The sequence below is a fragment of the Pseudophryne corroboree genome, chromosome 1 (assembly GCF_028390025.1).
Source record: "Pseudophryne corroboree isolate aPseCor3 chromosome 1, aPseCor3.hap2, whole genome shotgun sequence".
Lineage (NCBI taxonomy): Eukaryota > Metazoa > Chordata > Amphibia > Anura > Myobatrachidae > Pseudophryne > Pseudophryne corroboree.
This window is the reverse complement of record NC_086444.1, coordinates 1,091,649,094-1,091,661,253: the sequence shown is the minus strand read 5'-3', so window position 1 is coordinate 1,091,661,253 and position 12,160 is coordinate 1,091,649,094. Positions and strand designations below refer to the sequence as shown.

The following is a 12,160-nucleotide window of genomic DNA, read 5'->3' as shown; positions in this document are numbered from 1 at the left end:
ACGGCGCGTACTGCCCCTGTTTTGCATGCAGGGGTGGGGCTCCGATGCCGTTTCTTGCACACAGTGCTAAAATGTCTAGTTATGGCACTGTTGCTAGGTATCCATTTCTCTGGCCCTGAGCAGGTCCCCCTCACCAGATCCTCTCCAGGGGTGAGGGGGTGGACTTGGATGGGATGGGTGGGGGCCCAAAGCATTTTGTCGCACCTGGGCCCACCGCTCACTAGTTCCGCCACTGGTTGAAATCATTCTCCACTGCGCTTGAGTCAGGTGCATTCCCCCTCCTTTGCCTATATCGTAGGCAGATGTATAGGCTTGAATGGCCTTTTGCTGCTCCTCCATCCTCTGAAGCATCTAGAGGGTTGAATTCCACCTCGTTACCACCTCTTGCTTCAGCTGATAGAGGGGCAGGTTCAGGAGTGTTTGCTGGTGCTCCAGTCTTCGGCACACGGTGGCTGAATGACGAAAGTGGCCCGCAATTCTTCGGGCCACCGACAGCATCTCTTGCACGCCCCTGTAATTTTAAAAAAAATTCTGCACCACCAAATTAATTGTATGTGCAAAACATGGGACGTGCTGGAATTTGCCCACATGTAACGCACGCACAATATTGGTGGCGTTGTCCGATGTCACAAATCCCCAGGAGAGTCCAATTGGGGTAAGCCATTCTGCGATGATGTTCCTCAGTTTCCGTAAGAGGTTGTCAGCTGTGTGCCTCTTCTGGAAAGCGGTGATACAAAGCGTAGCCTGCCTAGGAACGAGTTGGCGTTTGCGAGATGCTGCTACTGGTGCCGCCGCTGCAGTTCTTGCTGCGAGAGGCAATACATCTACCCAGTGGGCTGTCACAGTCATATAGTCCTGAGTCTGCCCTGCTCCACTTGTCCACATATCCGTGGTTAAGTGGACATTGGGTACATCTGCATTTTTTAGGACACTGGTGACTCTTTTTCTGACGTCTGTGTACATTCTTGGCATCGCCTGCCTAGAGAAGTGGAACCTAGATGGGATTTGGTACCGGGGACACACTACCTCAAGAAATTCTCTAAGTCCCTGTGAATTAACGGTGGATACCGGACACACGTTTAACACCAACACAGCTGCCAAGGCCTGAGTTATCCGCTTTGCAGCAGGATGACTGCTGTGATTTTTCATCTTCCTCGCAAAGGACTGTTGGACAGTCAATTGCTTACTGGAAGTAGTACAAGTGGTCTTCCGACTTCCCCTCTGGGATGACGATCGACTCCCAGTAGCAACAACAGCAGCGCCAGCAGCAGTAGGCGTTACACTCAAGGATCCATCGGAGGAATCCCAGTTAGGAGAGGACTCGTCAGACTTGCCAGTGACATGGCCTGCAGGAATATTGGCGTTCCTGTCTAAGGAAGAAATTGACACTGTGGGAGTTGGTGGTGTGGTTTGCAGGAGCTTGGGTACAAGAGGAAGGGATTTAGTTGTCAGTGGACTGCTTCCGCTGTCACCCAAAGTTTTTGAACTTGTCAATGACTTCTGAGGAATGCGCTCCAGGTGACGTATAAGGGAGGATGTTCCTAGGTGGTTAACGTCCTTACCCCTACTTATTACAGCTTGACAAAGGCAAAACACGGCTTGACACCTGTTGTCCGCATTTCTGTTAAAATAATTCCACACCGAAGAGGTGATTTTTTTTTTGTAAGTTGACTAGGCATGTCAATGGCCATATTCATCCAACGGACAACAGGTGTCTCCCCGGGTGCCTGACTTAAACAAAGCACCTCACCATCAGAATCCTTCTTGTCAATTTCCTCCTCAGCGCCAGCAACTCCCATATCGTCATCCTGGTGTACTTCAGCAGTGACATCTTCAATTTGACTATCAGGAACTGGACTGTGGGTGCTCCTTCCAGCACTTCCAGGGGGCGTGCAAATGGTGGAAGGAGCCACCTCTTCCCGTCCAGTGTTGGGAAGGTCAGGCATCGCAACCGACACATTTGGACTCTCCTTGGGGATTTGTGATTTAGAAGAATGCACAGTTCTTTGCTGTGCTTTTGCCATCTTATCTCTTTTCAGTTTTCTAGCGGGAGGATGAGTGCTTCCATCCTCATGTGAAGCTGAACCACTAGCCATGAACATAGGCCAGGGCCTCAGCCGTTCCTTGCCACTCCGTGTCGTAAATGGCATATTGGCAAGTTTACGCTTCTCCTCAGATGCTTTTTATTTAGATTTTTGGGTCATTTTACTGAACTTTAGTTTTTTGGACTTTACATGCTCTCTACTATAACATTGGGCATCGGCCTTGGCAGACGACGTTGATGGCATTGAATCGTCTCTGCCATGACTAGTGGCAGCAGCTTCAGCACGAGGTGGAAGTGGATCTTGATCTTACCCTATTACACCCTCCACGTTTTTGCTCTCCATTTTTTAATGTGTGAAATTATATGCCAGTAATATTATTTTTTTTTTTTTATAACAACTTTTTATTGAAGCACAAGCATCAATCAGAAACAGTACAAATAGTAGGAACAGTGTAACAATTGTAACATTTTGACATAAGTAGTTTAAGCTCAGAGACAATATTGTTACTGTTACAAGCTGATCAGAAGGGTGGTGAGAAAAAAAACAGAACAACAAAAAACAAAATCTACTTGAAAGAGGGAAGAAAAAAAAGAAAAAAAAAAACCAGATACCCAACATAGTGGTATTGCCTGATGCTTAGCTTCACCACTACTATTTCTACATTTTCCAAACCAAGCAAACTGGGAAGTAGCTGCCGGTCAGCAGTCTACGTCCCTGAAAAACAAAAAGGAACTTATCCCATAGCAAAACATAAAATTAGAAAGTATGGGAAAAGGTGTGGGTGTAGGTGTACATGTGTGTGTGTGGGGGGGGGGGGAGGGGGAGAAACTAAACCAGCCTACGTGAACTGTATTAGCTCGAAAGTAAACAGGAATGGAAGGGAAAGGGACAGGGAGGGTGAACTAATAGAAGACTAGCCGCACTAATCTCGACAAGTGTAAATGATTAGTTTGGGGGAAATATATTATTGATCATAAAGCAGTATGTGTGACTTACAAAACCTAGTGGATGCTCAAATGACTATAACAAAGATAGTTTGTATATGAAAGAATAACACCGTAATCAAGACACTAATGTTTTGCAGAGAAATACGAGCAAACGTGTCAATTACATAACAGTGTCCAGAGGTAATCATATCCAGAAGAACATATGTATTTATATAAAAGTAGCATAGTGTTCATGTTACAGAACCCACAAGGCCCTAGTATAGTGATAAGACATATAACGTAACACGGAACTGAGGCAGGAATATAGAAAACTGATATAAGTAAACAATGTGGTAAGTATGAGAAAAAATTTTTTTTACAGTGTGAACCGTGTCACTAACAATCCTAGGTGTCTAGTGTAATCCAAATAAAGTAACTGCTGATGACGATCGAGAGTCACGTCTTAGGTATCAAGTATCGTGGTCTATATCATATAAATGTGTCTGACTTTGGTAAAACAAAGGAACAGAAAAAAATTAAGTGATCAATCATGTAACTGCCCCTGAGAGATCCTGAAGAAGAGGTAGAACATACACAAGGCGGGGGGGGGGGGGAGAGATAAGGAAAAGCAATGACTGTGTTCCGTAAACTAGGGTACTTAACCAAAAGCTACAGTGAACAAAATGATACTTGCAGATGGCAAGCAGCAATCTCGGCGGGAGAACAACATCATGGGCTGTTGAGGAATTTGCAACGTGCACTGGGAAAGCGTCTAGCTCGCTGTGTAAACCCCGTGCTGCAAAAGGGAAAGTAGCAGGACTGACCTACAATACAAAATCAGCCAAGTGGCTGGAGGGTGTCGTTGAGAAACTAACACTAGCCTCTCCAAAGGGGGGTATGGGCACGATGGCAACTGACAAAAAACTAGGATCAGACATGGCTGACTCAGTATTCTCAAAGTTGTTCTGTAGTTGGGCCAGTGCAGCTGGAGAAGGGGCTTGGGTGAGTACAGAAGCAGGATCTGTGTCAAAAAGGGACAGCAGGCGGTTAAGCCTGCTGTCCAAATATGGCATAAAAATCTTTGAAAGCTCTGCTGTCAAATAAGCGGTCATATCTGTGGCAATGGGTTGTAAAGTAAAAGCTTCCATAGTCGTCGTAGCATGGAGAGTAAGGGGTGAGGAGAAACACTCTTCTGATAAGTAGGCCTCGTGGGCAGTCATGGCAGGAGAGTCAAAGCAGCTTGTGTGAAATAAAAAAATAAAAAAACACAAAATAAAGCAAATTTTAATAAACCCCAGTGGATCTTAGCTGAATAGCAAGGTTATAAACAACTAGGGGCTGCCAAACACTCCGCAGCCAAACCGCAGGCAGTCTGGGCTTCCTTCCAGCAGTGGGGTGTCCGTGAGGTGTATCAGCCGGTGCAATATTTTGCCCCCTAGTACAACAGTCGGTTCAGCAAGCTAATGAGCAGGGGAGCACAGTAGGTGTAGCAACAGAATCCACAGGGAGCAGGAACAATCCCTCATAAAGTCCCAGTAATGTCCAGCTCAGCGGCCCGCAGTCCCAAGCACTAAAGGAGACACCCCAGCATGCACGGAGCAAGTGCTTATGCAATAGGAGAGAGGAAAAAGGAATCAAGTGAGGGTAGCTGTAATCGGGGAAGGGGAAGGCGTATCGCGAGAAGGGGAAGAGGAGCACACAAGAGGGGGGACGATACAAAGTAAGGGGCAATAAAGAAGAGAGAAAGGAGGGGGGGTTGTTAGTAAAAAGTGGAGGGGGGGACAAACAGAATTAGTACCTGGAGTGTTAAGGGGAGTAAATAGCTTCCGGCTGAGTCAGCCCCCGCGACCTGTAGAGGGTCCCGAAAAAGCAGCCTCCAGGTTCTCCAGGCACCCGCAGCAGGGAGGAACACACAGCCAGTCCCAGCAGACACCCTCAACGGCACAGGTCGGAACAGGCTACGGTGGGTCCAGCAGACTAATAGGTCGAATGGGGAAAAGCCCAACCAAGGCGGATCGTGTCCCAGCGGTCCCCCTCAGCGGCACGAATAGGGATGGATGATCTTAATCTTGGGAAGTCCAGCTGTCCCAACGGGGAGGATGTCAGCAGTCTCTGCAGAGAAGATGTCAGCGGCGGGGGTAAGTACACAGCCGCGGCAATTCCCGCGGGTACTTTCAGCGGCACAAATCCGGGTGCATTACGGTGGTCCCAGCTGACTCGGTGGTCCTAGCGGGGAACATGTAAATCAGCAGCTCCGACTAACGGCCGGGGGGCAGCCAGCGCTACGTTCCAGTCTCCGCCGGGGAGAGGGAGGAAAGTCGCACACAGGGGGGCCCCGCCACTCGACAGGCAGCTGTGTTGTAGGCAGCAGTACACTCCACTGTGAGAATGTAGTGGAGGGATCCTTCGCCCGGCAATCCAAGCCCACACGAGCAGCGACTCAGGCACCCACGGTAGGGACGTTGCCCCCCCGAAATGCTCAGAAAGGCGCCCCGTATTTCAGTCACTCAAAGAGGGTGAGTCAGTGGAGGGGGGAACAAAGGGAGAACCTAGGGAGACAAGCTTTCAGCGCTTTGTAGCCTCAGGCGCGTTCCTCCCGAGATTCGCGCCAAAAGTAAGCAGCCGTCCACGCCATCTATAGAGACGGCTTGACTTCGGTGAAAAATAGGTCCACAGGGGCGGACAAGGTCTTAAACTGTTCCCCTACACATGGGGGATACACTCCCATGAAGTCTGCATCCCCATGGAGGCAGGAACAGGAGGATTGGGAGAGATTATTCTGGCCCCTGTGCAGACAGAAGTTAAAATGCGGCCATGCTAGATGCCCCGCCCACCGGAAGTCGCCAGTAATATTATTATATCAATAGCAATGGCCTACTGTACTGTACAACTATATACTGTTGGTCACCAAAATGCTGCACTGTACTACTATATATACTGCTCACAAAAATGCAGCACAGATATGGAATGGATACTTGCAGTGACACAGAGCGGCAAGATACAGCAATGGCCTACTGTACTGTACAACTATATACTGTTGGTCACCAAAATGCAGCACACTGAGCACAGATATTTGCAGCACACTGAGCACAGATATGGAGCTTTTTAGGCAGAGAACGTAGATATTTGCAGCACACTGAGCACAGATATTTGCAGCACACTGAGCACAGATACGGAGCTTTTCAGGGAGAGAACGTAGCCACGCCCACTCTGTTTAATCTCCAATGCATGAGTGAGAATGGCGGCGACGCGCAGCTCTTTATATAGAATACGAATTTTGTGAGAATCCGACAGCGGGATGATGACGTTCGGCCTCGTTCGGGTTAACCGAGCAAGGCGGGAAGATCCGAGGCTGCCTCGGAACCGTGTAAAATAGGTGAAGTTCGGGGGGGTTCGGATCTCGACGAACCGAACCCGCTCATCTCTAATTTAAACTAAGTATGGTGGCAATAAGAAAGAACGGCCAGATCAAGAGTGACATTACGACTTATTGCTGCTACGCATGTCCACGACATGACTTTATTTATCTCATTGGCTATGCCAATAAGTGCTGAGTCTCCAACTCTCTACCCAATACACCACAATAGAGCCGGCCAGACAGCTAAGCCCCATGACCCCCGGTAAGGAGGGCCAGAGTATACAATGTATTGGGCAAAGAGCGCACTTCCAAACAGCGGCGCAATAGCCACTGTAACTGCCGTTCTTTCCCGCCACCATACTCTAACTCATCACTACAACACAACGGACTAAGCGCTAACTAACTCAAACTAAGCTATCAAGAACTCAGAAAATACTTTCCAAAAATAAACAAATACCCTCATCAGTCAAACGGACGCCATCAGGTCTATATAAATGGGCGTCCTTAAAATGAATAAGTGGGTGGGAGACTACTGCGCCACCAAGCTCCAAAACTCTCCTGCCAACCAAAGCATTGACCTTTGCGGCGGGACTTGTCCAAGATAACGCCAGGCCGCGGACTACGCTAAACCTGACGCGGAATGATTGCAGACTGTCACTGACCTGGATTGGGAGTGTTGTGAACTCGGGGGCTCCTCCGATGATCGGGAAGAGGCACCACAGCTGTGTCGGAGCAGAGAAGGCCGGATATAGGTTTTCCTCATACAGGACTCTGACAATTGTGTTTGATGAAGAAATGCTGAAGAACTTTATTTAGGGAAGGGAGCAATACAGCAACACATGGAAGAAAGAGGATTGGTGGGCAATGTCGAAGGCTACTGAAGAATTTGTGAGCGATGTTTAAAGATACATGAATAAAGAACTTGTGAGCGATGGTGAAAGACACTAAAGAATTCGTGAGCGATGTTTAAAGTCACTGATGATTGAAGAACTTGTGAGCGATGTTTAAAGACACTGATGAATGAAGAATTTGTGAGCGATGATAAAGACACTGATGAATGAAGAACTTGTGAGCGGTGATAAAGACACATGAATGAAGAACTTGTGAGCGATGATAAAGACACGGGTGAATGAAGAACTTGTGAGCGATGATAAAGACACTGGCGAATGAAGAACTTGTGAGCGTTGATAAAGACACTGATGAATGAAGAACTTGTGAGCGATGATAAAGACACTGGTGAATGAAGAACTTGTGAGCGATGATAAAGACACTGATGAATGAAGAACTTGTGAGTGATGATAAAGACACTGGTGAATGAAGAACTTGTGAGCGATGATAAAGACACTGATGAATGAAGAACTTGTGAGCGATGATAAAGACACTGGTGAATGAAGAACTTGTGAGCGATGATATAAGGCACTGAAGATTTTGTGAGCAGTGTTCAAAGACGCTGATGATTGAAGAACTCGTGAGCGATGTTTAAAAAACACTGAAGACTAGGTGAGCGAGCAGCACGATATGCTGGGAAAGCTGACTGGATCCTGGAAACTCTAGGAGGTAGCACAGCGGTCACAGGAGCACTGGAGATCACCTCTGGAATAGCGACGATACTCAGGCGCCGGAGCTCTGCCCGGCGTCTGGTTTTGAATCTCCCGCCCTAACAGGATTAGTGGAGCGGTTCTGTGACGCCACCCACTCCCGCCCACGTGACGCCGGGTGCAATGGCGGCGCCCACACTCTGGGGAACCGCCGGGAGCAGCGCCAGCCAGACGCCGGGACCCGACGACCACGGGAGGCGGGGGCCACCAGACGGACCAGCAGACACGCAGGGGTAAGCGCGGCGGCCGCTGCCTCTGGTGTGTGACAGTACCCCCTCCTCCAGGAGTGGCCCCCGGACACTTCCCGGGCTTTGTTGGATGTCTGGAATGGAAGATCCGCACTAGTCGGGGAGCCGTGACTTCAGCAGCTTTGACCCAGCTCCTCTCCTCAGGACCATAACCTTTCCATTCTACCAGATACTGTAGATTCTTGTGAAGATAACGAGAGTCAAGAATAGCTTTAATTTCAAATTCCGTTCCAGCTTCAGTCTCTACAGAGGTTGGCCTAGGAGATTCTGAATGGAACCGATTCAAAACAAGAGGACGAAGGAGAGAGACATGGAAAGAATTTGGTACCCGAAAGTGGGAAGGCAATCCCAATTTGCAGACAACTGGGTTCAGGACTTGCAACACGGGGTAAAGACCAATGAACCTTGGAGCAAACTTCATAGCAGGCACTCTTAAACGGAGATTGCGGGTAGAGAGCCATACCCTGTCACCCACTTTGTATTGGGGAGCTGCCCGTCGCTTCCTATCCGCAAAGAATTTGTAGTGGCCGGAGATTTTCTTGAGGTTAGCATGAACCCTACTCCAGATTTGACTGAAGTGCCGGAGAGTAGAGGCTGCAGCAGGAACATCTTCCGGAGGACAGATGGGTAATTCTCGAACTTGAGGATGGAATCCATAATTAATAAAGAATGGAGACTCACCAGTGGAGGAGTGGTACAGATGATTATTGGCAAACTCGGCCCAGGGTAACAGTTCGACCCAATTGTCTTGCGAAGGAGAGAGATAAACGCGGAGAAAAGTCTCTAAATCTTGATTGACGCGTTCAGTTTGCCTATTGGTTTGAGGATGGTAAGCAGATGAGAACTTGAGCTTTATTTGTAAGGCAGAGCAGAGGGCCCTCCAGAATCTTGCCGTGAACTGCACCCCCCGATCAGAGACTATCTCCTGAGGTAACCCGTGCAGGCCGAAGTGTTCACGAATGAATAAAGAAGCCAACTTGGGAGCTGACGGTAACCCGGTCAATGGAATAAAATGTGCCATTTTAGAAAAGCGGTCAATAATCACCCAGATGGTATTATGACCATTGGAGAAGGGTAATTCGGTAACAAAGTCCATTGAAATATGGGTCCAAGGTCTCTTAGGAAAGGACAGTGGATGAAGCAACCCCGCAGGAGGCAGACGAAGAGTTTTGTGCTGAGCACATTGAGGACATGAGTTGACATAATCCTGTATATCCTTCTTCATAGTATCCCACCAGTATGACCTTCATAGAAATTCCCACATTTTTTGAACTCCAGGATGACCGAAAAACTTGGAGATATGAGCCCACTGCAACAATTTCAGTCGAAATTTAGCTGGTACAGACGTTCTCCCAGGAGGAGGACCCAGAGTGGTAAGAGCTGCCGAAATAGAGACTGGACTGAGAATCAAAGCCTTTTCAACTGAATTTTCTTCATCCGAGGCCGTTAAGGAACGAGATAGAGCATCAGCCTTAGTGTTAAAAGTCCCGGCCCGGTACTTAATGATGAACGAGAAACGAGTGAAGAAGAGCGCCCATCTAGCTTGACGGGGATTCAAGCACTGGGCCGTCTTGAGATACAGCAAGTTCTTGTGATCAGTGTAAATCGTAATTAGATGTTTAGCACCTTCCAATAAGTACCTCCATTCTTCTAGGGCAGATTTTATCGCCAGAAGTTCCTGGTCTCCAATGATGTAGTTTCGTTCAGCGGGAGAGAACTTGTGAGAATGGAAACCACATGGATGTAACTTTCCATCAGAGGAGTACTGGGAAAGTACGGCACTGATGCCTACCGAGGAAGCATCGACCTCCAAGAAGAATGGTTTTGAAAAATTCGGTTGCTGAAGTACCGGAGCGGACATAAAGGCTGCTTTCAACCGGGCGAACGCTGCTACCGCTTCAGAAGACCAGTGAATTGGGTCAGACCCCTTTTTGGTTAGGAAAATGCAGGAGTACAGGTGCGCCAAATAGACAATAATTACAAATAAATGCTTGATATAGTAATAATCGATCTAATAATCATGTAGTTATCAAATTGTATTTTATTCAATATAATGTTGTATCTGCATCAGCTGCATGCACATGGGAGCTTCTGCAGTTCTAAAATAATGGTTGTGGTTTGAAGGTGAGGGGGGGTTATGTCTGTGTACCTATGGTATAGTGACAAGTAAAAGAAAAAGAAAAACACTCAGATAAGTGGCGTCCCACCTCTGTAGTATCTATGTTCTGCTGCAATGCTCAGAGCCTCTCGTGGGTGTCCGTAATTATGTCCAATATTAGAATGTTCCAAAAAGATTGGGGGTACCCCCGGAGGGCCGCTTACGGCAGGGGATTCTTAGTGTAGCTACTAGTTAGGTAGTGAGGGCTCCGGACATACCGTCCACCCCTGTGCTCTGATAGATCACGGTGTCGTTCTTATGAGCGCACCGTGGTTATCTGTGCAGTTTGGGAGGCGGTCACCGTCTTGGAGAGGGAGGAAGACAACTGCTTCTAGCCCTAGTGGGCTGTCTGCCGTGCCTTCTCCTCTCCTACAGAGTCCCTTACCTTGTCCTCGTAGCTCCGTCTGTTCTCCTCTTGCCGGCGGCCTGCTCCGTTCTTCCTCGTAGAGGTGTCTTTCTTTCGCTTCCGGGTCGCTCCGGTCACGTGACCGCGATGTTCTCTCGGTGCAGGGGCTGTTCTTTCTTCACCCGTCCTCGTTTTCTTTTCCTTAAGGCTCTGTTGGAGTTAATGGGGATGATAAAAGTATTCTGTGGTGATATGCTTCCAACGCGTATCAGCCCGTTGTGGCCTTCGTCAGGGAATCTTTTTCAGCCATGTTTGATGTGGGCTATTTTAACCCATCTTTGGGAAAGGTCTCAGTCTCATTGGTTCTGTGTGCAAATAGGGGTGGGGGAGGGGGCGGGTTTAAGGGGGAAATGGTGCATTAAGAGAAATAGCACATTTGAAACAGGTAAACGGAATAAAACGATATTATGAAAGTGCAGTTGCTTAGCTGGAAGGAATGAGGGGGGGGGATAAAATAATAATAATAATAAGATGGGGAATAGATGTCAGATTAATACTGAACATCTAATGAGAAGGATGATTATATACTCGATATCTTACTACTGATAATAGATGGAGCTGATTCTATGTATACATTTTCATGTGTATGCACATTCTCGTAGATATATATATGCACATCTGCACGTACACACGTCGTATTGTAGTAAAGATTTTGAATGAACACATCCTTAGTGTTTAATATGGGTATATAAATGGTAATGAGTTAATTGATTATTTCAAAAATAATACTCTACATTTTACTTCATGTTAATGGCCTAACCCTTATGGTTAATGTATTAGTCAGTACCTACAATCACTGATCTTACTTCGTTGTCTAGATTCAACCCATAGGGTTTCAAGGTTTTTAGTGTGAACATCCATTTTAGTTCTTCCTTATTGATTTTCTTAATGAAGTCTCCTCCTCGCCAGTTTTGTTTTACCATTTTTATCCCTAAGATTCTCATCCCTGTTGGGTCTTGTCCGTGTTTCTCTCTAAAGTGATCGGAAAGGCTGTGTGTTTCTAGGCCCTTTCTTATATTCCTTATGTGTTCCGATATTCTGATCTTAAGGGGTCTCACCGTTCTCCCTATGTATTGTAAATGACAGGGGCATTCTATTAGGTAAATGACCCCCTTGGTGTGACATGTAATATGTTCCTGAATGGTGAGAGATTCTTGAGTTTTGTTTGACTGAAAACTGAATGTACCCTTTGTTGTGGTATGGATGGATTTACAATATTGGCAACAGTTGCATTGGAAAAAACCTTTGTTCAATTTATTCCCTATTAAAGTAGTTTGTACCGTCTCTTTTCTTTCTAGATGGCTGTGTGTCACTTTAGATTTTAAATCTGGTGCCTTCCTGTATATTACTTTTGGTTGTCTGGGAGTATGGTCCCTAAATGTTCGTCTTCTAATAGGATGTGCCAGTGGTCACGTATAATC

At 47.1% G+C, this 12,160-nt stretch overlaps 1 protein-coding gene across 1 annotated transcript in view; it reads right to left on the bottom strand.

Moving 5' to 3' along the window:
- PACRGL (parkin coregulated like) overlaps positions 1-10,740 on the bottom strand; it is a 162,515-nt gene extending 151,775 nt beyond the window's left edge. The window contains exon 1 of the mRNA XM_063921632.1: positions 10,719-10,740. The gene's annotated coding sequence lies outside the window, so the exon portion shown is untranslated. The remainder of the gene's footprint in view (positions 1-10,718) is intronic.
- Positions 10,741-12,160: the final 1,420 nt, after the last annotated feature.